This window comes from Rissa tridactyla, chromosome 7 (assembly GCF_028500815.1).
Source record: "Rissa tridactyla isolate bRisTri1 chromosome 7, bRisTri1.patW.cur.20221130, whole genome shotgun sequence".
Taxonomy (NCBI): domain Eukaryota; kingdom Metazoa; phylum Chordata; class Aves; order Charadriiformes; family Laridae; genus Rissa; species Rissa tridactyla.
This window is the reverse complement of record NC_071472.1, coordinates 56,114,168-56,137,471: the sequence shown is the minus strand read 5'-3', so window position 1 is coordinate 56,137,471 and position 23,304 is coordinate 56,114,168. Positions and strand designations below refer to the sequence as shown.

At 48.5% G+C, this 23,304-nt stretch overlaps 1 protein-coding gene across 3 annotated transcripts in view; it reads left to right on the top strand.

Annotated features, from left to right (window-relative positions):
* Window positions 1-6,998: 6,998 nt before the first annotated feature.
* Window positions 6,999-23,304, top strand: part of CAMKK1 (calcium/calmodulin dependent protein kinase kinase 1) — a 110,948-nt gene continuing 94,642 nt past the window's right edge. For all 3 annotated transcript variants that reach the window (XR_008467808.1, XM_054209829.1, XM_054209828.1), the window contains exon 1: window positions 6,999-7,069. The gene's annotated coding sequence lies outside the window, so the exon portion shown is untranslated. The remainder of the gene's footprint in view (window positions 7,070-23,304) is intronic.

Here is a 23,304-nt window from a genome sequence, read left to right as displayed (position 1 = left end):
ATAGCGTTCTGGAGAAAACTGAGCAAGTGTCTGATTTTCACATATACCGGTCCCCTCTGGGGCATGAAAAGGCCGATGGCAATGGTTTCGGTCCCTCCTTTTGCCAGAAGGGCTGGAGCTGGTGCTCAGGGGTGGGAGAGCACGGAGGACGGGCTCAGCCCGACGGGGGAGCCTTCGTTGGCACAGCTGCTCTCTTGCAGCCCCTTCCTTGCACCCCTTCTCCCGCTGCCTTCCAGTTTGCGGAAAGTTCATGCAATATTACTGAATGCAGGATAGTACACAACAGCTAAAAGTCTGCACGTCTGAAGTGCTGAAAAATGAAAATAATGACAGGTTTAAGATTTGCCCTGAGAAAGGCTGCACCTTGCGGTGTCCTGGTGTTGCTGCTGAGCATGTTCCGTGGAGGTCTTTCAGTGGGGAGGTGTGGGCAACCAGCAGGACCGTCCTCCTCTCAGTTTGACCTGGCCTGGCTCTTGGGATCTGGGAAGGATTCCCTGCGCTTGGCATCTGTCGTGGCCAGAAAGCGACTGTAGCTGTAGCTGTAAAAATGCGGCCAGTGGATCCTGCTGCTCTCTGACCTCTGAGCAGTGAGCCAAGGCGTCACGAAACCCAAAGGGATTTGGTCATCGTGCGAAGACCCTTTCGATGACAGTTTGCTGTGTTGCTTCCTATTTATGCTTTGGCAATTGAGGGTTGGGTTGTTTGCGTTTTTGAAAACTCCTTGTTTAATTGTGTTTTGGTTTTTACACAGTTATTTAATTAATAGTATTTTACTAGGAATTTACTGAAGGAAAGGAACCTTCAGCAAATCAAACACTGCCTCCAGTCCTTTCGGCCAGAAAAAAAACCACAAGAAGATATACTCTTCAGTTAATCCCTAATCATTACACCCAGCCCTAACAAACCCTTGTGTGCGATGCTGTCAGCAGAGCGCTCTGAGGGTCTAACAGAGGACTCCTGCGCTGATCATGGGTGTTAGATGAAGATGGCGAGCTGGGAGCGCAGTGTTCCTATTCCCATTTTACAGAAAGGGAAACCGAGACACCAGCAAATAATTTCTGAACGTGTCTGCAAATGTGGTGAGCAGATTCTGCCTCTGACCAGTTATTGTTATCTGTGAAGGTTACCAGGTTGGACCTGGTGCAAATATATCTTTTTCATCCCTTCAGGCATGGCTACTCTGCAAGAAACCAAGTGGCACAGATATTCCGGAAGAGCAATTGCAGAAAAACTTATTTGGCAATTATTATGCTGGTTAGTGATGCTGTGGAGATGAGGAATGATATTTCAACCTCTGCAGAGCTGGCAACTTTTAATCATTATGTTTGTGCACAATTCCCAGCACAATGAGGCCCTGATTTCCACCTGGTGCTTCCACACACTGTAACGATGTAAATTAAAAATGAATAACACTAAAGAAAGAGATAGCTCCTTCCCTGTGCGATCTCTCCTATCTCTAAGCCCACTCATTCTTTCTCTGGCACAGCGGACTCCCTTTTATTTTTAACCCAGTCTTCCACTTTGGACATTCTTGGATTTTTCCCTAAAAAAGCACCTGCCTTTCTGGTTACACTAATTCCCTTCCTCTTTTGATGTGGGAGCATGTTTTCAGTTGGATAAATCCTCTGGCTGACACACGACGAAGGGTGACAAGGACCTTTATGTCCTCCCAGCTCTAAATTAGGATTTTATTTCCTTCTGGCCCAAGGATGTGCATTCTTGGGCCAGATTGTGCTGGGCGGCAAAAGGACCCTCTCTGCCGTCACAGCCTCAGCCTGCAGCCACGCTCCCGGTGACAGCACAGTGGTTACAGCTCATTTTCGCTCCTGCCAGCGCTGTATTAATTACACCACGCTGTTTTCTTTTGCTTTCTTTGGTGAAGCGCTCTCTCTTCCCTTTACCTATTTCTAATTGCTTTATTGCCTTATTTTAGAAAGCGCAAAAGTCAGAAGTGTCCAAACGGATTCTGAATACAGCGACGGCGCAGTCAGCCCCCGGGGCTCTCTTGCAGGGGTGAATCAGGATCGTTCCCGATAGCAGAGCTCTGCCTCCTGGTACCAAGCACGGATCCTGCGCAGCTTTATGGCACCACAGAGAGATTTGGCCAAAGCTGTTCCTAAAAGAAATGATGGCTTCAGCTCTTTTTTTTTTTTATCGAAACATACTTGTGAAACGCCTGGGGAAATGTAAAGGCTCCCTCTCATGACTGTAACTCAAGGACAGGTTAAATAAACACCCTCGCCGGTCCTCGCACCCAGAAAACACATCAGGACATCGTTACCAAACAACTAACCCCAACTGTTACCGAACAGAAATACCAGTCTTATTTTAACATTGTTATAGCATTATTTTAATGTAGTCTAAGCATCAGAGAGACATTATTTGGGACTCTCTGCACTGGTCGTTGCTGCTTTGCAGTGTAGTCATCTGTGTGTTACAAAAAGGGAAACTGAGGCACACAAATTTTTTGTTTGTTTTGTTTTCTGGAAGAAATAGCTAGTGACTGAGACTAGTTAACCAGGTAATTTCATTAGGTCAAGTGCTATCACTCTTTGCCAGAGGTTATAGTCTCAGACCCTGACGATGGTGCTAAAGCTGTGCTTCAAATGCCACCAGTGACTTAAACTGCCTGATGCTAAAGGAGACAGGTCTTTAGGGGACAATCCTCAAAACTTTCCACACAGTCAGCAGCTTGTAGGCATCTCAAAGCCAAATGTGAATCGGCCCAAATGACTCCCGAAACCCTTGCAAACACTTCTCAGCAGTAGTTATGGCAAGAGGAACAGGAGGCTGAAAGTTTTACTCATTGCTCAGGACAAGCTGAGTTGTCCCTACATGAGTAACCGTCCCCATGAGCAAATGTCCCTATATGCTCGACTGAACCGAAAGCCCCTGTCAAACAGGTCAATGTTATATCTTGTATGTGCAGTGGTCTTTCAGAGAGTCTCTTGCGCCCCGGAGCTGCAGGAGCACAGTCTCTCCACAGGCACAGCCACATTCCTGGGTCCTGGGCGCTTGCACCTGGGCAGCCGAGAAGGCGGTTGCTGGGGCTTTCACTGGCCAGGGATGGGAGGAGGCTTCACTTCTCCTCATGGGCACGTCTTACCTTTCCTGAGTCCACCGTGGCCAACAAACAAGACAGCCCAGGAGCTCAGGCTGGTGGCTGCCTTGAGATATCTATTTGGTGACTGCAGGTGAGCAGTCTTGAGATGATATCTAATTAGTGATCGTTAGGTAATATCCAGAGCTGCCAGAAGAAGGCAAGAGCTGTGGAAGCATGAACTCGAGGTGATGAGGCTCTCTGCTGTCCTGTTGCAAGGCACCAGGGAGCTGCTAGATAGACACCAGCCAAATCCCAGCTCCTAAATCCCCTGCATTTTACCCAAATAAAGCTCGATTGCCTTGAGCAGAGATTGAACATGGGCTGGAAGGGAGAGGTCCCAGAAAACCTGGGCAGTGTGAGATGCTGGAAACCTTTTGTTCCAGGCTTTGCTGTTGGAAAAAAAACCAAACCCTAGCATCTTCTTGCCTTCTTGTTTCTGTCAGAAAGGCTTTCTGCATGGAAAAGGAATTTCCAACCGCTGGTGGCTAATCCAAGGGTGGAGAAATGCTCTCCCAACCGTCCTCCTTCAGAAACCATGGGCCCTCAGTGCATCACATATTTTTGGTTTTGTTTTTTTTTTTTTCCTCTGGCTGCTGCAGGAAGGAATTGTGTATACCTGAAGTGCAAAACTGGACCAAATAGTATTGAAAGACCTGAGACCACGGAAACGCTGTCAGAACTATGAATAAAATAGGTTGAAAGGGACTAACTGACAAATTGCCAATAGTACAAACTAGAAAACACATTTGCTGGTCACTCTAAGACACGGCAGGCTCTCTGCCACCCTCCCGCTGGTTCACCTCACTCTGCTGTTCACCTTCTCTGCCCTGGTGTTGCCTGTTCATGAAGGATCTTCGCTGGATTCTCTCTCTGATGAGCTGAAAGAACAATCCTTTCTAGCTTTCTAACAGGGATCATTTTGCTGAATGTAACAATTCTTTAATAGTCAAGTTCAGAACCACGCAAGTGCTGGATTTTTAGCTTGCTAGTTAAATTAAAAAACAGCTTTTTTTTTTTGTTTTCTTCCTTGCAAAATAAATAAGGGGAGACAGAGCATGTTGTGGCCATATAATTGGATCCATTATTTGATTAGCCAATTTAAAGATTAACAGTAGGCAAGTGAGGTCTCAAATGTTTCAAGCAATATTCAAAACATTTCAGTTCAAAATATTTTTGACTGAAAATTGGAAAACAGAACTGACAAATATTTTAGGTGAAAGTCAAAGAGCCTTAGCCCTGGATAAACCTGTTCATCCTTAGGGAGCTGCTCAGCTGCGTATGACCAAGCAGGGTGACAAAGCACATTTCTGCAGGAAACACTAAGACTTAGATTCACACGGTAAATTACAGTTGAGTATGTCTGACTATAAGACATATACCCACAGAATGACTAAGTGAAGAAGTTCATGGTATTCGCAAGGCTTACAAGATGACTTTGCTGTTTTAATGATTGGTGTCTCTTAATTACACTTTGATACCGCTCTTGAGCAAGGTTTTTTGGTATGGGAAACAAAGTTGGTAGTAAACCACAGGCTGCAGTAATATGTTGAGTTGTTTTGAGATATGAAACTCGTGGTAAGAAATTAATTTGTTTCCAAAGCAGAGGATTATTTCAGACCCACTGGAAGTAGGCACAGCCATTTCTATCCGCTTGTTGTCACAGCGGGAGGGAGCAGCAGTCGGCAGTGGGTTGAGTCAGGATGTGGATTTAATCCAACTCTTGCTCTCCAGCTAAAGCCAAGATCCCCCAGTGGGGACCCTGACCGCGAGCAGGGTCACAGCAGACCACTTGTCACAAAGCCAACATCCTCACAAATCCCACAGGAAACACCCTTCACAGCTGGGTGCGGGGCTGCAGTGGGAACCCCCCGACCCAGGGGCACGGTCAACCGTGAGCCAAGTAGGTAAAAGACAGCGGGGAAAAAATAAAAGCCAAAACAAGAGTCATGAACCACTGAGGGCATTTCCTTGTAGGAATTCCTTGAGTGATGGCAGTGGAATTAGTTGATGTGCAGCAGCGTTTCTCCCCACTGCGGTACGAGTTCAGAAAATGCTTGTGCATATGATCAGTGTTGTCTTATTAATCTTAGAATCACAGAATGGTGGGGGTTGGGAGGGACTTTTGGAGATCATCTCATCCAATCCCCCTGCCAGAGCAGGGTCACCCAGAGCAGGCTGGACAGGAATGTGTCCAGGTGGGTTTTGAGTATCGCCAGAGAAGGAGACTCCACAGCCTCTCTGGGCAGCCTGTTCCAGGGCTCTGACACCCTGAAAGTAAAGAAGTTTTTCCTCATGTTGAGACAGAATTTCCTGTGTTCCAGCTTGTGCACATTGCCCCTTGTCCCATCACTGGGCACCACTGAAAAGAGTCTGGCCCCATCCTCTTGATGCCCGCCCCTTAGATAAGCATTGATGAGATCCCCTCTCAGTCTTGTCTTCTCCAGGCTAAACAGCCCCAGGGCTCTCAGCCTTTCTGCACAAGAGAGGTGCTCCAGTCCCTTGATCACCCTTGTAACGCTCCGCTGGACTCACCTCAGCAGTTCCCTGTCCTTCTTGAACTGGGGGGCCCAGAACTGGACACGGCACTCCAGATGTGGCCTCACCAGGGCAGAGCAGAGTGGGAGGATGACCTCCCTCGACTTGCTGGCCATGCTCTTTTTAATGCACCTTTAATGCACAAGGCTCCCTGCCCTGGGAGGTGTGCTCTCACCACCACCTCCTTGGTGCCAGGGGAGAACATGGCATGGGGAAAACCCCCTGCATCCACAGCCTGACTGCCCATCACCCAGGGAGCAGCCTGTTCCTGCACCATCAGGGTGTCTGTCCCTGCACTGTGTCCCTCACACCCCATCCCTCAGCCTGGAATAGCCCAGCAGACCCTCTGCTCCCTGGAAGCACCACTTTGCCTGGTTATATTGGCAAAAATCCCCATGTTTTTTTGGCCTGTGGACACTGCACGGCCACACGCTGTTAAAGGAGAAGCCCGAGCATTCACACACCAGTCATGGTGTTGCACACACATATCCTCCCAGGTGCGCTTCCTCCTTCTTCAGGCTCGACCCTCAGTTTGCTACAGCAAGAGTCTCAGGTGTTGGATTTTATAAAATAATTCATTTAATTGAAAGGTACATCAGCAAGAGGAGCCCAGGCTGGGTGCCTCCCGAGAGAGGGACCCTGAACAAAGAAATCCCTGGGCAACGATACCGCTGCGATCCACACGCCCGCCCCTCACACGCTGGCCACATGTCTTTGAGTCCAACGGTGAATTTTTGTCAGGGGTCTTCTAACATCTAAACGCATTCTTTTTTTCTGTGTCCAGGCAGGCAGGCTCTTATCGTGTTGATCTGCAATTTCAGCCAAGGGTTGGAGCCTCCGTATCTTTTGCTCTACACTCCTTGTGCACCTGCGCTCGCTGGTAGACCGTGGAAAACCGAAGAGTCCAGATTTGGGAAAAACACTACAAAAAACATCAGTGTGATATACTAAAAAACTAAACAGCACTGTACCAGCTGCTAGGAAATTCACGAAGAAAAATAACTCCATTGCGGCCTAAAGGCTTCGGCAAATCTAGCCCCTCACGCTAAGTAAAGCTGGGCAAACAGCACAAATCACACCGTATTACAACCCCCAGTAATCCACTCTAATTAAAACTCACTTATTTACGCTAAACGACTAATAGCCCTCAATGAACGCCCCCGAAAAGGGGTGTTTTCCCCCCAAACCTTCTGGACCGCCCCCCGCGGGGCCCCGCCGCCGCCTCACCCTCGCGGACACGGGAGGGGCGGGGGGGAGGCGCGGCCCCGCGCGCGCGCCCCCGCGGGGGAGGTGCGGCCGCCGGCGGCCAATGGGAGCGGGCGGGCGGGCGGCGGCGCGGGGGCGGCGCGCGCTGATAGGGCGCGAGCCGGGGAGTTTGGCCGGGCGCTGCAAACAGAGGCACGTTGTGGAGCCGGGCGGTGGCGGGCGCAGGTGAGCGCGAGGCGGCGGCGGGGGGAAGCGCGCGCCCCGTCAGCGGCGCGGTTCGGCTCCGCTCCGTCCCCTCAGCCGCGGGGCCGGGGGGCTCCGGGGCGGCGTGAGGGACCGGTCGTCCTGGCTGAGGGACCGCCTAGGCCGGGTCGCCCGCCTTCAGCCGTGCCCGGGGCGGTGGCGGCTCCTCCCGGGTCTGGGGCAGGTGCAGCGCGGAGGGCGGGTTGTTCCGCGAGCAGCGTCCCGTTGGCTGTGGAGGGGCCATGGCGGGTGGGATCCCGGCTCCGGAGGTGTACACCGGGTCAGGGCTCTTCCAGGCCGGCGTGCTCGGGCAGCTGCCTCATTTCCCGGGCTGCGGGAGCCGCGCTCTGCCGCCGCAGCGGGGCTGGGGATGCACCGGGCGGCCGCAGCTCCAGAGCTGTTCCTTTTACCAAGCCTAAAAATAAATAGTGAAAAAAAAATCCTTCTGAAAATAGGGATTTTTGAGCGGTTTACCCATCACACTAGTCATCTCTCTCCCGTTTCTCGAGGGAGAGAGGGGCAAGGTAAGAAGAGTGGTGAGCTCCGTGTTTGTTACTGCTTCCTAATCCTCCTTGCTGCCGTTGGGGATCTGCCCGAGCTCCTCAGAGTTTGGATTTTCTCTGGGGTCAGTGCTTTGGTCTGAGCTGTCCTGCCCTGGCAGTGTCTCGGAGCACACACCTTGCAGCCAGGCTGACGTGAAGAGGAGCTTATCTTCCTCTCGCTGCTTACCTTGGCTCTGAGGGAGAATAAACCGCAGCTCTCAAAGGCCTGTATGTTATGAACACGGAAGACTGCTGATCCTGCAGGGATATCGCTTTCTTCAGCTGCTCTGATGAAGCTAAAATTACCATTCTCTTGTAGTTGTAACAGATTACCATTCTGTTGTAACTTAATCAAAAAGGCTTTGTTTAATCGGAAACTGTTGCTTTTCTATTTACAGTAGTCTGTGATTCCCAAGTTAAACTTACAGTGACGCTTCCCCTAATGTGTTAATTTTCTCCCTGTGAGGCATCTCTGGCAGCTTCAATTTGTTCTGGTGTTTGACATGGGATGGCTTTGAAGTGTTGCTTTTGAAACAGGATAAGGCAAGCGGCGAGCCGTTATCTCAGTTGCTTGAAGAGAAAAACCAAAGCCAGCGTGCTGGGGCCATGCTCCAACATGTCCCCATGCATGGCACAGCTCGCTGTGCTGCACCCCATGCTTGGGCTGTGGTGCGTGGTATGAATAGGATTAATCTCCAGGCGCAGCAAAAAATTGCTTTCCTGGGCTTGCCCCCTTGGCTTTTGCCTGGAGAAGGCCAGATCTTAGCAACCAGGAGCGTAAGCACCAGCCTCTTATCATTCCAGCGAGGAGTTCAGGCATGTTATTGTTCGATATGGTACGAAGGCTGGGTTTTAAAAAGTCACAGTAGGTGCTGGGCCACTGGATCCTGATAGTGTTCTTTTTTGAGGCAAGCTGTGTTCACTGTCATGAAGTGCCTTCAATCTGGAACTGTCTCCAGCTTATTTCTTCTCCTTGCTTTTGGGATATGTCTTATGGGTTGGAGCTGGCATGCTTGGAGTGGGGTATGTATGGGTGGATCTGCTCCCAGGACAACTCCTGGGTCAGAGACAGTGGGCAGAGCTGGTCATCCAACCTGAGCTGCAAGGGGACCTCCTCTGTCCCAGCGTTGCCCCAGGGAGTGGTGAGGTGCCCCCATGGCTTTACATAGCCTGTTGGTGCTTTACATCTGCCATGGGCTTCAGAGCCTGTGCTGCCGGCAGCACAGATGCCCTATGCCCCTTAATTAGGGTGTTCATTAAGCTCTCTAAATGTCTCTGCCTGATACAATTAATTGTCCTTGCACTAACCAGACTTTCAAGGCCCAGCTTGCTTTTGCTGGGAGGGGGTTGTGGGATTTCTCTTCCCTTATGGGCTTTTCTAGGGTGGCCACAGTGGGAATCTCATCAGCCTGTGGCAGAGGAGATATTTGGAAGGACAGCACAGCAGTGTTCTCTTTGACAGAGGAAAAAGCACTGTTTAGGTAGCGGTCACAACAAGAGCTTATGTGGTTTAGGCCTTGGCTGGGTTTGAAGAGGTGGCACTATGCTGAATGTGTCACTCTGTACTTCAGCCAAGGGTCTGCTTGCCAGAGTACAGCATCTCTTCTTGATGGCATTTGTTCCCTGAAGTTAATGAAGGGTGTGTTAACCCAGTCGTTCGTGCCAGCCTCTCTTGAGCTGTGCAAAGAACAGTCCTATCTGAAAGCCAAGTCTTCTGTGAAGTGTCAGTGCTGACCTTAGAAGAGCCTTTATAGGGTCATTGCTACCCTGGAGCAGGGGAAGGAGAAACTTCTTTTCTAAGAGGCTTCAGGAAAAGGCTGAGGGTGCTGGATGGCTTCTGTGGACTATTAGCAGGGTGATCTGGGTCTCCAGAGGACCTATCTTCCAGGCTGAGGGGACAGAAAGGATAGATCTGGTGCAAATCAGGGCATGCCAAGCTAGTGGAGAGAAAGGGATGTGTGTTGGTGGGGAGCTCAGTGTGATGATTTTGTGTGTGCTGGAGTTGTGAAAGGCAGTTTGTTTGATAACATCTGAAATCAATATGTGCAATTACTCTGCCTTGGGAAGATGCCTGGAGTGAGCATACCCATTACTGCCCTAAAAGTGCAGGTGGAGTGTGGATGAGCCTGTTCAGCAGCTCAAAGCACTGACAAACACTGGGTGTAGGGGGAGGCAGGCTCTGCTTATGTGGGAGATCACACTTGGCTCCAGGGCTCTGTATGGATGCTGAGCATGCACTGTTAGGCAGCATAAGCAGGCAAAAAGTGGGAGAGAAAATGGTTTGTGTGAGGCCATCAGCAGAGCCCAACTTTGGGCAGCACTGGGCTGTAGTAGGAGCTCTCCTGACACCTGAGGGCAGGCAAACATTTCTTCTGGGTGGGTTTTGACCCTGCTCTAACTTGGGGCAGGGAGAGGCTTCTTCCTGCACAGCCTCTGGCAGATGCCGCTACTCAGTCCTGTGACTGCTGCTGAAGTTTGGCAGTTGGTGATGGCAGGGAAGCTGAGCCTGCCCCTTTGCTGAGGGCCAGTGAGGAGGCCAAAAGTGAGGTCTGAACTGCCAGGGTCAAAGCCAAGTATAGAGTTGGTATGAGATAAAATGTTACTGGCTTGTGCCTTGAAAGCTAGGAAAGCAGATGCATCTGGGGAAAACTAGCTATATAGTAACCCTTATCAAAATTCTTCCTCTTACGTCTTTCTCCTTGTGGTTTCAAATGCCTCTTCTCCTCTGATCTTCAGTCCTTTATTTTTTGTTTGGTCCAGGATGTCACTGGCTTTGAGAAGGAAGCATCTAATGTATAGGGAGGTAACACACATCAGAAAATATGTGGTTGAAGAAATGAATGTGGGTAGCTGGCTGTAAAAGCGGTGGGGATGATTGAAGTGTACAGAACAATTGTTGACATAATGCAGTCCTCATGACAGATCTGAAGGTTAGTTAGTGATGTTTATGATAGATAAAGAATTGGGTACAGTGGAGACATGAATGATATCAAATAATGCCATATAGTCACGCATGTTCTTTTAATTAAGACAGTGGTTAAGTTTAGCATGGTTGGAGAAAAATGTCTGAAACCTTCTAAAAGAGAAGCAATCCTGATAACTGATAAGCCGGGGTAGGATACTAATCTGAGATATAATGGTGGGAAGAAGCTGCAGTGACTTCATGGGTGTGTGGGAAGGTGGCTGCTGATTTGTGGTGGTGGGTGAGGTGTAAGTATACATGCATGTTTCCAGCTCTTCAGAAACTCAGCTGTTTCTTGGGCTTGTACAGTTAGCCACAGGTGGTGCCTTTAAGGATAGAGTCCTTCATCACAGAAACACATGCTTAGCTAGGGACTTCTGCACCAGACCAGGATGATGCAGATTCTTCTGGACGATGCTGCAGAATTGTCAATAAATGGTGCTGCTCAGGCCCTGGGTGGCACTGTCAGGCCTGTACCAGCAAGTGCAGTGTGCCTCAGGTCCAGAGCTGGCTGCCCTATTGATGGGGGCCCTTGGTCTTGGCCTGGCTGAGAAGTGGTGCCTGGTGACAGGTGCAAGGGAGAAGGGATGAAACCAGAGATATGTTGGAGCAGGGAGATCTCTCATGGGTTCCTAGGAAAGGCTTGTGCCTTACTTCAAGGGTTGCTGTGAATTAGCAAGTGTAGCATCTTCCCCTCACACACACACCACCACCAAATCAAACATCAGGGCTATCAAAAAAATCCATCTGGAAATCTGACTCAACCTTTCCTGTTTTCCTAGTTTCCAGCTACTGTGTTGCTCTCCAGTATATTTTTTCCCTGTACCCTATACAAATACGGTCATTTTATGAATCCATCATTAATGATGGGGTGCAGTCAAGCACTGTGTAACTTACAGTTCTAACTTGCTTAAGAATTTGCAGTCTGGATGTGTTTGTCACTTTTCCTACTGGGTTAAGTTCTTCAGAAACATTTTCCTGTTCCATTGCAGTCTTCAGTTTTATTTTTGGCATAAGTGATATGGACAGAAACAGAGGGAGAAGCATAAATATTTGTCATAAATGTCAAGTACATGACATTGGAGAATTTTTTTTTTTATTGCTTTCATGTACTGGTGTCCCTGGATGGGGAAGTTCTCCTGAAAGGTCAAAACCTTTTGAGAACACAGCTTCTCAGTGGGCTGAGGCTTGCAGTTGAAAGGGAGGGCTGTCCCATGGCAGCTGGGAGCTTCTTGTCCCAGAAACCTGCTGGTTTAGGGAGTCAACCTGGATGAAAATCAACCCTTTTATTTTATTTCTTGATGGCACCCAGCTCATGTGCTGAGTCATGCCTTGTGGATAAAGGTGTGGTTTGCTGAGGGCTTGTTTCTTTTGGGTTGCTGCCCTGGGCAGGCATTATTTTAGGGTGAGTACCTCTGAAATAGTTGTAGTTCTTTTTCCAGAAGCCATGTGGGATTAATTTAGCCTGTCTGTCTCTGGGGTGGTTTCAGTGTTTCTGCAGATTGGTGGCTGCATTTGCGGAAGGCTATGAAATGTTGTGATTAATTCTTCAGTATTGTTCAGAGAATTTATGGTGGAGTTGTTAACTAGTTAACAGTGACTGCTCTAATTACTCTGGTGTGACTGTAAACAGTGTGGCTGTAAAGTGTCACTGTCTGCTGGAGCAGCACTTGAGTATGTGTCTTTCTGAGATATAGGCATCCTCCCGCTTTCTCCTGTTCCCACGCTGTACTCTCTGTAGAGCAGCCGTGTGCATGTCTTAGACAAGCAGGAAGGCCATGGAAGCCTAGCCTTACTTTCTGCTGATACTGCTGCTGAGCGACAACTGCTCTTCTTAGGTTGGTGGAGACAAACTCATTGCCTTGCCTTTTTTGGTACCTTCTGCAGTCTCTGTCTCCAGTAGTTTCCACTTGCTCACGCCAATGTAAGTGAGAAGGACCATGTCCCATCATTTTCAGCTGGCAGCGGGGCCTGGGGTTTTGATGTGAGTCTCTGCTGCAGAGCAGAAATGAGGCAGAGCTGTGTGCCAAGGTGGGAGGAAGAGAGCAGCTCCTCAAAACCTGCAGTTCCTGTGCAATATCCCACAAATGTTTCTGGGGTGTGCTGATTGCTTTTCTCAGCCAAGTGGTTCCATAATTGTGTGACCTTGTGAGGAGAAAGCATTAATGACACATTTTGGATGGCTGTTAGGATGTTCTCATGGGGAAGCTGTGCAGGGCAAGACTCCTGACTCTGCACAGCTGTGCAGATAACATTTTCTTCAACTTTAGAGGAAAAAATTCTTGCCCCTGATGTTCTCGCTTTACATGGATTTCTGCTATGTTTGTTGAACTCTAAGCATGCTAAGTAGGAGCAAGTCCTACAGACCCACAAGGCTTTGAACTGGAGAAGGATGATAGGGTATGTTGGATGTTAAATTAACACATGGAAGACTCATTCAGTTGTTTATTCTGCTACAGATTTCCTTGGTAACCTGGAGCTCCAATTCATAGATAGACCCAAACATTGAGTGCTTAGCATGGGTGCTAAACTATGAGCAGACATGAGGGGCTCAGCTGGGGTGGGAAAGGGAGAAATAAAAATGTGCTGTGGAAGCCCAGGCAGAATAACACCTTCTGAGGATGTGTTAGTGTTGGATTTTTGACTGTGATGAAGGTGCGAATCAACTCTACTGAGAGGTGTGAGATCATCATACTCTAGTGACCTGGACTTCAGTGCCTACGTTTGGCAGTTTGGTACTGTATTGGAGCAGTGCTCTGCAGTCAGATGTGGCTGTCCTCCTCCTGGTGACTTGCATTTCTCAGCTGTCCCTGTGTTGCAGAGATTATTCACAATTTTATCTTGCAGTCTTGTGAATGCAGCAAAGCTTGGACTAGCCACCCTGTAGTTTGTCTTCGTTTTGCCCTGCTTTTGCATGGCGTACATACTAACTCAAAGACTATTTTGCTGTTGATCCCTTGTAGTCATGTGAGACTTTAGCATGGGTGTCTGTCTCTTCTTCCCCCCTTCCCACTCTAGGCAGTAGTTCAGGTTTCTATCCTATAGTATAGAAGTGAGTTCTATAACCACAAAAGAGCTGGTGAGAATAGGATTTTTTTACATACAAGTAGCATGGGCACAGCCTCATGAAACCCACAGTTGCAGGCTGTCACATCTACAGTACATAAAGCTGAAGGAATCAGGCAGCAGTGGGAAAAGAACTGTGCCAGCACAGCTCTGCAGAGTACTGCATGCATGCCTACTTACCTGAGGCTGGCTCTAATTACCAGCTCCCATGCTGTTCTGCTGCTGCATCCAGCTCTGTCAAAGTACTCTCAACTAGCTCCTGCCTTTGTGCTTCCTCACCATGGTACTGGCAACATGCAGGCATCCCTGGAGCTTTTCTCCTGCCTCCAGACCTCCTCATGTGCAAGACGCAGCTGGTGGTCTTAGTCTGATCTGCTGCTCTGATGTGGGCTCTCAGAGAGAAATTGGGATGCTCAAAGGGACCCCTGCTAGAGGAGGATCTGTAGCTGTTACTTCATGCTGGGTGTCTGCTGCCAGACCCTCCCTTCCCCTCATACAACCCCAGCGCATGGGGCCTTGCCTGTTTGTGGAAAAGAAGCTGGAAGATGTGTGAGCTGCCTCCTTATTAGGAGCCTGGGATGGATGTGATCTGAGGATGAATCACAGCTCCATTGGGGAAGGAGGCTTCCTTGCTGCAACATGTGAAAAGTGATTGATGGTAACATGAAAGAAAAGGATGGATTTGTCCCTCAAGGCAGTCACGTGCTGCCTTGGAAAAGTGTTTTCTGCTTCTTCAGAGCTTTTCTCCCTGTCTTTTATGAATGGTTACAGATCAGTGTGGAAAAACTGGGAGGGAAGGAGAGAGAACTGGGTTTGGATATTGGTGATATAGAAGGCAGTAGCCCTATGACAAAGAAATCAGGATACTTGAAAGGCAGCAGGACCTGGTGCAGTGTTCGTGTGACACAAAAGTTATTACAGTCCACAGGCATAAACCAACCACCTAGACAAGTCAAGTCTTAATTTTGGCACTTCCTAACACTGCTTCTGGTAATGCTGCCTGAGTAGTGCTGTTCTGTGATGTTATTTGTGCTGGAACCAACAAACGTGTCTGCTTGTGCTAATGGTGTGCCTGTCTCAAGCGGCAGTATGAGGACAGAAGATTCATCCACTGACATCTTGCTGATGAGATGCTTTGATGCTGAAGTCCATATGGGCCCTTCTATAGCTGTCAGGTAGCTTGACTGGCAAAGGTTAATGATATCTGAGGCTCCCAGCTCTGTGAGACAGTGTAAAACAGACCTGAGATGATACTTCTTTTTTTTTTCCTTGCTGTGTCAGCACCTTATCCCCAGGCTGAGAGACGAGGCTGGAGAAGTGGAAGATGTCTGAGTGCAGCTTGTCAGGCCAACCCTTGCTGAGTGCAGAGGGAACAGAAACGCGTGCCCCTGCCTTAGGGCTGGCGTACAGGGTTACTGTGTGTGCAGGGTGTAATTTGTTGGAATAGTGAGAACAAGGTCCTCTGGCTCAGCTTCTCTAATGTGCACAGCACTGGCAGAGGAAAGGCTGAGAAAGTGTGAACATCTGAGGAAAGAGGCAGAAGGAAGGGTTTTATGCAAACTTGAGAGGGCTTTTAGCTTCCTCTACAGTGCTGTCAGGTCAGTCGAGTCCATTCGAGGGTGTGATGTAGGCTTTGCCCATCTTTGTCTTGTAGTAGTGGTCATGAACTTCAGTGTGCTCAACTGGCAACTCAGGCAACACTACTCCTGTGCACTTATGTGTTAAGAGATCAGGCATCTCTTCCAGCAGGTTTCCATACTCTGATCAGGATTCTGCATTTTCCCCTCTCATACAGTATTGCTGTGAGCAGTGCTTGTAACTTGTCTTGAAGCAACAGTAGCTCACAGCAATTGCTGGGAGTCCATTCCTTAATGCCAGATACATTGATGGAAGTCAGACTGCAGGATGGATTTTTTGTTAGTTTTCAGAGTTTGCTGTTTCCAAGGAGCCAAAAAGTGGCTGTGCTTCACCCAAAATGTCACTGTATCTGTCTGGCAGCCAGAATGATTATCACAGATGCAAAAGGGCAATATAAGATTATGCCCCACCTGTGGGCATCAGTTCTTCTGTGGCACGTGCTCCCAGCCACCAAACAAATGAATGAGCAAAACCAGTAAGGCTCTTCCCATGTTATCCTAAACATCTGTCTGCTTGCCTTATTGTTTCTCGTGTTACGAACAAAAACTTCACAGCAGGGACCAGTGTCTTCCCTGTACAGTATCTGGCACAGGTGATAACTGTGTCTGAAATGCCACAGCAATGGATCATAAGCCTCCAGCCCCCAAGTCAAAGGACTGCAGATGTTCTGGGAGTGCCAGGCAGGAGGGCTTTTTGTTAGCTGAAGTGGTGTCTCTGATTTGACTCCAGAGTAGTCTTGCTGGGCTGCCTTTGGTTCAGTGCCTGCCCAGCTCCCTGGGGAAGCCCCCTCCCCTCATTCCCAGAGAGTTCCCTGGCCCTTGCTGCTCACAGGGCTGAGGCTGCTCACCCTTGCTTGCTACTTGCAGTGGGTGCACCAGCCTCCTGCTAATGGCATGGATGCAATGCCAAGGTATTTTTGAGATTTTGCTGTGAGCTTGATAAAGAAACACCTGGGTTCATTGAGAGTGTGTTGTGGTTATTGCAAAGTGCTGAAAGTCACATTCCACTAAGATCTTGTGGAGGAAGGGAAACCTTCCAGAGTCTTTAATATTCCATGTTCTTTAGGTATGAATAAATATTTTCTTGTCCTGAAACATTCTCCTGCTGTAAAATCATTCCAGTCTCTTTGTCTAAGATAATCAGTCTCCTTCTGTCCCTCTCTCTTCCCATGCCCCAGCTTTTTATTAACCTAGAAATGTGCTGACACTTCACCATCAAACTGGCTTCTAGCATGTTAGGGAGCTCTGCACAGTGTCTTTGCAAGTTGTCAGTGTAGCTGCATGCAAAATAAGAGGAAGAAGGCTCAGAGTTGTTCATCTCCTGGGGAATCTGCTCTTCCTACCTGACGGCTTTCTGCAAAAGTGTCTGACAACTCTATCCATGTGTATCTGTTTCTCACTAAACGAAGAGTGTGGGATTGGGGAGTCAATGAAGAAAGCTATTTCATCATTGTGCTTTAATATATTTATTTTGGCAGTGCTCCCTCCTGTAGAGAACCCCTGTCCCACCACGCAGGTGTACTGAATTGAGTCTCCTTGAAGCTGTCTGTTCCACTGCATGACCTGTGGATCACTCAGTGCCTCTGCAGTTCTTGTTTTACTTCCTTGACAAGAAGCCTGTGACTCATACTAAGCCCTTTCCTACTCCACTCCTCAGGAGGCTGAGCTGCCTAACACTCTCTCATAAAAGAATTTTTTGGTTCCCCTGTGGGATTTCTGCAGTCCCCTGATTTGGTGGCAGGTCTGGTTCCTGAGGGGTGGGAAGCCTGAGCAAAGCAAAGCCCCTGTGTTTTTTTTCAGGAGCAGGTACAGGTAACTGCACTGTTCAGGATGGACTGAGCTCCTGCCAGCAGCTGAAGGCAGCTTGCTTGTGCCTGGACAGTTAATGTATTGTAGCAAAGTCATCCCAGCCTGTTTACTGCTGACATTGAGAAGCACCATCACTTCCAGCAGCAGTTTGGCTATTCCAGAGTCCTTGACCTCTTCTGAACCCTTCTGCAGCCCTGGTGTCTCCCAAGCTGAGCAGTGCTGACAGTGGGAAGTCTGGTGTCCAGACTGAGGTGCTCAGTCAGCCAGCTTTGAGGTACATGGCATGTCTACTCTCCTGACGGCTTCCAACCTCACAGGGCCTGGCTCTGCCTGCCCTGCATAGCCTATCCTCTGGCTGAACAGTCCTGTAGAGATTCACCAAAGGCTTCGTGGGGATCAGCTGAGCTGCTTCTGGAGGCAGGCAGGAAGCCAAGAGCTGGAGCACAGTCTGCTGAGCAGGAGGGGGTGTGGAGGAGCCTACCCAAATGGGACTCTGAAGATGCTCCGAGGTCACTGTTTTAAGTCTGAACAGCCACAGCAACACTCAGCTGGGAACCTGACCTGCAAAACCTGGAGCCTTAAAGCATATAACAGGGAAAGGAGTGAAATACCCCTATGCCATAGTAAAGACCTGGGCTATATGGCCTTGAGAATCTGCATCCTCCTTGCCTTGTTGCTGTGCAAAGCTGGGGCTGTTGGGAGTGTAGTGGCTGTCATGTGGCCAGCTGAAACTGGTAAAGAAGTAAGTGTGACACCACCAAATCCCAGAAGCAAACCAGATCTCTAGTTGCTGGCTTGCTTATTTAGAAACAGAGCCAAGTGCTTTTGGGCTTGTTTGTGGGAGATGGCTGTCTCTGACCAAATGTAAAGCACAGTCTTGCTGCTCTTTGTCCCTGTCCCATTCTCCATACAGGAACTGCCACAAGCTGTGATCCTAGTAGAAGGGATGCCTAAAGTGCCTGTGGGCTTTGGGTCTCTTCACTTTGGACTCCTCTGAAAACTGCAACCATGATGTGTGTGGGGGGGGTGGTGGTCTTGATGAAAAGAGGTTCCTCACATTAAAACCAGATGTGCTGCAGCTGCTCCTTCGTGCATGAAGCTGGAAGCTGTTGGGCTTGCCGTACCTCTCGGATACTGGGGAGCAGCTGCTCCTTCCCCTGGTGCCAGGCAGGTCCTGCATCTGGCTCTGCAGTGCATTAAACCAAACACACTCTGACGAGGGTGGGCAGAGTCTCTTTCCTGTCAAACCGTTTGTTCTGGCTACAATTCTGTCTGCTTGGGAACTTGTCGCTTTTCTAGCCTTTCATGCCTACCTCCCAGAGAGCATGGGAATTGTAAGTATTTAGACATATAATAAGAATGATGTAATTAAAATTCTTAATTTTATTTTTCTTGTTTGAGTTTAATTCCTTTGATTTAAAGGGTGGTAGTAGCTAATTGGATTCTGGGCCACACTTGTACAGGCAGCCAGGGGGGAAGGGACTGCAAATGAGCCTAGCCAGGAAATTGCACATTTAAATATAGCTCTCAGTAGGGTCAGCGAAACACCCAAGGGGCAAATTAAGAACAAAATTTCTGCTGTAATGTGTTCATTTAGCTGCAGACATCATCTTAAGGGAAACAAAAAGGAAGCTTGGGAGTGAGGGGAGCAAATTGAAGGGTAGGTTTCCCTTCTGCCATGCATTTGTATGCTGCTGCAAGTCTCTGCCAGGCAGTAGCATCTTTCTCCTGTCCTCTGGGTTGGCTGGTACGTTGGCCAATTCCGAGAAGAAACCACTGAAGGGATTTCTTGGGTGAGGGTTGGTGGTTTCACTGGAGGATGGAAATCCATAGTTCACATAATGCTGTGGGGCTGCTACTGCTGATATCAGCTTTGGCACAGATTGCCTGGGTCACCCTGTTCATCATGTGGTTTTGAAAAATCACACCTCAAATGATAGCCCTGTGTCACTTGGTAGGGTTTTCCTTGCTGCTGCTCCCTAAACAGACATGTAGGCTTGTTTGTGCAGGTGCCAGTTGGGGCTAGACTTTCAAGGGAGTTCAGCACCTACTTAAATGCACTGGCCTTTTGGGGATAACTTCTTAAGCTCTCAGTTTGATGCCTGCTTTGATTATAAACTCTTTGAGCCAAAGCTTGCCCTCCAGTGCGCCTTGCAGCATTAAGCACAGTGGGGCAGTGAGCGCTCTATTAATTGGTGCAGTTGCTGGGCTATTGAAAAGTTATAATAACCTGGCCGAATTTTCAAGTGCTGGTCTAGGCTCTCTGCCTGGATGTCAAAAAGGGAAAGCTAATTACAGTGTGAACCAAAGAGAACAGGCTGGCCTGAAGGAAATATCGTTAAGGTTCTCCTCAGGCCCTGGGTCAGCCCACGTCGAATCACAGCTGCATCAACCTCTAAATTTCTTCCTCCTTCAGTTAAACTACCACCAAGTGATTTCTTGCAAGTGCAACCACCTTTTATAGCAAGAGAATGAATACTGTCTGTTTTCTCTAAATCCAAATAATAGAGGTTGGGCTGGGATTACAGAAGCAAATAGAAGAGGACAGTTTCTTCGCTTACCCTCCTTACTGTTCTGTTACACTGTACCAAATGCTTGTGTTGGCTTTGTGCTGACCCTGTGTCAGCGTCTACCATGGGGCAGTGAATGCGTGTGTGTGTGGCTTATCCTCTCTAATACCATCTGAGATGGGTGTTGGGGGATACCTGAATTTCCCTGTGTGGCTGGCAGTATGACGCAAGTAGTGCTTTTGGTGCAGTGCTGTCACATTGCAGAGCTCAATTCCCTACGGTGTTGTGGAGGCTGAAAAAATAAATAGCTTCAAAATGGTGGTAGACAAATTCAGAGATGCGCTCTCAGGGCTCCTGAGTGACTGCTTGGAGCTGGGAGGTGCTGTCAGGAGGACAAAACTCTAAATTTTTCCTCATTATCATTACTATTTTTAAGCTCTTAATTTCTGCACCAGCACCCCCCAAGCATCCACTACTGGCTCTCGTTGGAAATGGAAATGAGGGCAAGGTGGATATCTGGCTTTTCCTGTAAATGATCTGCTGACTTGTTTTCTAGAAGCTCTTGACCTACATCTCAAACTTCGTGCTGGTTCAGGAAGGAAGAGCAGTCACAATGCACGTGAGTGCAGAGTTTCATCATTCTCTCTTGCAGATCCTTCTCAAGATGGGAGGTCTTGGCGTCAGCTGGGGCCAGGGGGTGGGACTAGAACCATGTAAATCAAAGCTTGCTGGGGGGGGAAAAAAGTGTATTCCATTTTTATTTTTTAAACCTGATTTCCTTCTGAAACCAGACCCTGTGTAAAAGATAAGCCAGACATCTGCTGCGTATCTCTGTTGGTCCTGTCTCCCACCCTGCCACCCATCAGCTTCTGGAGCCTTTGTCTTCCTGGACTCAAGTGTCTCACAGTGTTAAGGCTTCAAAGTTGTATTGCTACAAGTTTTCATGGAAATGGATGGCTGGGTAGAGGTGGAAGATGTTATGGTGAGGGGCTCCAGTCATTAGTTCTGCTTTTCCCCAGGACACGGTGACTTAGTGCTGCTTCTCTCATCTTCAGTCTCTTTCCTGCTGTCCTTCTAGTGCCATTCTTTCCCTTTGACTGCATACAATGCTTGGTCCTGCTGGATCCTTGTCCTGTGACTGTTTCTGAGGGGCTGGGCTGCTGGGGGGGAGTACCGGTCAAAGCTTGGGTCATTTTGGAGGAGCAGTGGGGCAGCGATGCTGGGAGACTGACTCTCAGGGCTGCTGCATGCTCTCTGCAATGGAGCAGAGAGCTTGGGGAGACTGGCGTGCTGGAGGTCCAGGATGCAGGCAGCTTGCCTGACCACAGCTTACTACAGAAACCTGAAGCCTAAGAGGACACGTTAGAAACCTGCACAGGACTACCAGCAAGGCTAACTTGCGTGATGCCACACAGCCATGCTGGAGCTACACTGGTTCAGTAGGTGTTAGTTTTCATCCTCTAGGATGGTCCATCTTGGACTGTGGTCCCAAGCCTTTCCGAGACCATTCTTCCCTTTAAAAAGTCCATATGGGGAGTAAATATGGAACAGAGAAACCCCTACAGTCTTCAGCTGGACACGGCTCCCCAGGAAACACAATTTGTTGTGCTCTTTTCAACATTTCATCATCCTCCAGCAGTCACTGGGCAGGCAGTGTTGAGCCCCTATTGCAGAGGGAGGAAGATGCTGTGTTTTGAGGTCAGGGTGAACTGAACAGTATCAGATCCAGGCACGAAGCACTGCAGGAGTTGGTGGGATGTTTGCATGTGGGTAAGGAGTGGGCAAATGCAGTTTGGCTTGGGTGCTGGCTAATAAAGAGTGTAGCACAGAAAATAAAATCCTCAGAGGAGATTTAATAACTGGGGAGAATAATTGTAAAGTACTTCAGAATATTAACCAATGGCTGAATGCATCTAATTAGCTTAATGAAGCTGGGTGGTTGGGTTCTTTTTTTAATCAAACAGATGGGCAAAACATTATGCACAAAAAATGAGATCTGAATACAATGAATGCATTTAATTAGCAAATAAAAGACATAGAAAGGGTTTGTTTTTCAACTTGAGAAGCGAGAGATTCTTCTTCACTGAATGCTCAAAAAGACCCTTAAATGTCATGGTTTCTTGGAAGTCTCAGATTGTTACAATTATTATTTGCAATGTCTTGGGTGTCTGAGATGGGAGTCAGCCTGGGGCCAGCCGCACCTGCAGGGAGGCGAGCGGGTGCTGGTGGCAGTGATGCTGCAATGGCATGGGGCAATCAGTGGCTGCTTGTTGTGGGTTGGATTCCCCAAGGGCAGACTCAGGAGCGGTAATACTGCTTAACCCACTGCTCCAACGCCTTTTACCTAAGTGTTTATGTGTGATCACCTCTTTTGCAGAAGGGGAAAGCAAGGAAGCAGTAGCCCAAGGTTAAGCAGGGTGTAAGTTCAGTATTGAATATATGGTGCTGGTCAAGGTGCCCTCAGTATTCGGGACACTTAAGGAACATTTCCCTGGTGGCCTGTGCTTGTCAGCCATGCCTGGAGTTCCTGCAGCCACCCATCTGTAATGCTGCTGGCCCCAGTCAATGCTGCCGTGCTGGCTTCCGTCCCTGTTGGTGCCCATTGCAACATGCATGCTCCTCTATAATCTGTTTAACCAGTTTTTGCCGTGCCATGGAAACCTGGTGTAAATCAATGCCTTGCCTCTCCAGACAGGAGACTCCTCTCCATATGAACCTTGAGCACACATGTAGGTGTGTAATGTAGATCTGTAGTACCTCTGAGTCTTGCCAAGGCTGGGAGCATTTGCTTCAGTCTAATATTATAAGCTGAACAAGCCATTTTGATATTAAGCCTGTAATAATAACACCTTGTAGCTAAAGAGTATGTTTTTCCCCATTGGTGGATTACTCAGCTCTGTTCTTTTGAGGCAGTGTTTAACAAAAGCAGAGACTTTCCCAGACTATATTTAATTAAACAGAGCTCGGATATCTCTTCCGCTTCATTTCAATGCTCTGACTATGTTGCTCTACAGTCTCATCTCTGGGGCAGTTAGAGGTGGAACTTGTGCTCTGCCAGTGCACAGGCCAGGTGGGTCACTGTCCGCTGCCCAGATGTGCATGCCCAGATGTGCCCAATGATGTGCTAATCCTGGAGAGGCTCTCATACCCACAGGCTCCGGCTGCTCTTTAGTGTGATGGGGAATGTGACACTTGGGGCAGCTTCCGAAGCTGAGCAGGTGCTTGGGTTGAGCCACGTGGCCATTCAAGTGGCAGCTCAACTAAGATGCTTTATATTACAATTAAGATTTGGGGTCCTAATTTCTACCTGCTTCCTTTTCTGTTGCTAATGTAGGTATAGGAGCACTTTGAATATGATGTCTTGGTTATCAATAATTAAATACAAAGTGAAGACTTTAATTTGAAGATTCCTTATTTCTGTCCTAGGAGGTATCTGTGAGCAGATGGTGGTATGCTCTGGGTTTGCTTATTGTTGCAGATTATTTGCCAGATAATTTTTCTGACTAATTCTTTGGCCTGTAGACTGTTTAAAATAGCGGAGTCAGGTTTCTGGTAAAAACACTTGTGTTTGCAAATCTTAAAATCTGTTCCTGTGCCTGCTTGCTGACGTCACTGTGAGCAGGAGGCTTTTCTCTGGGTGGCAGATGCCCTCTGCTCCGCGGGAGAGGGGCAGCTCCTAAAGCAGAACCTC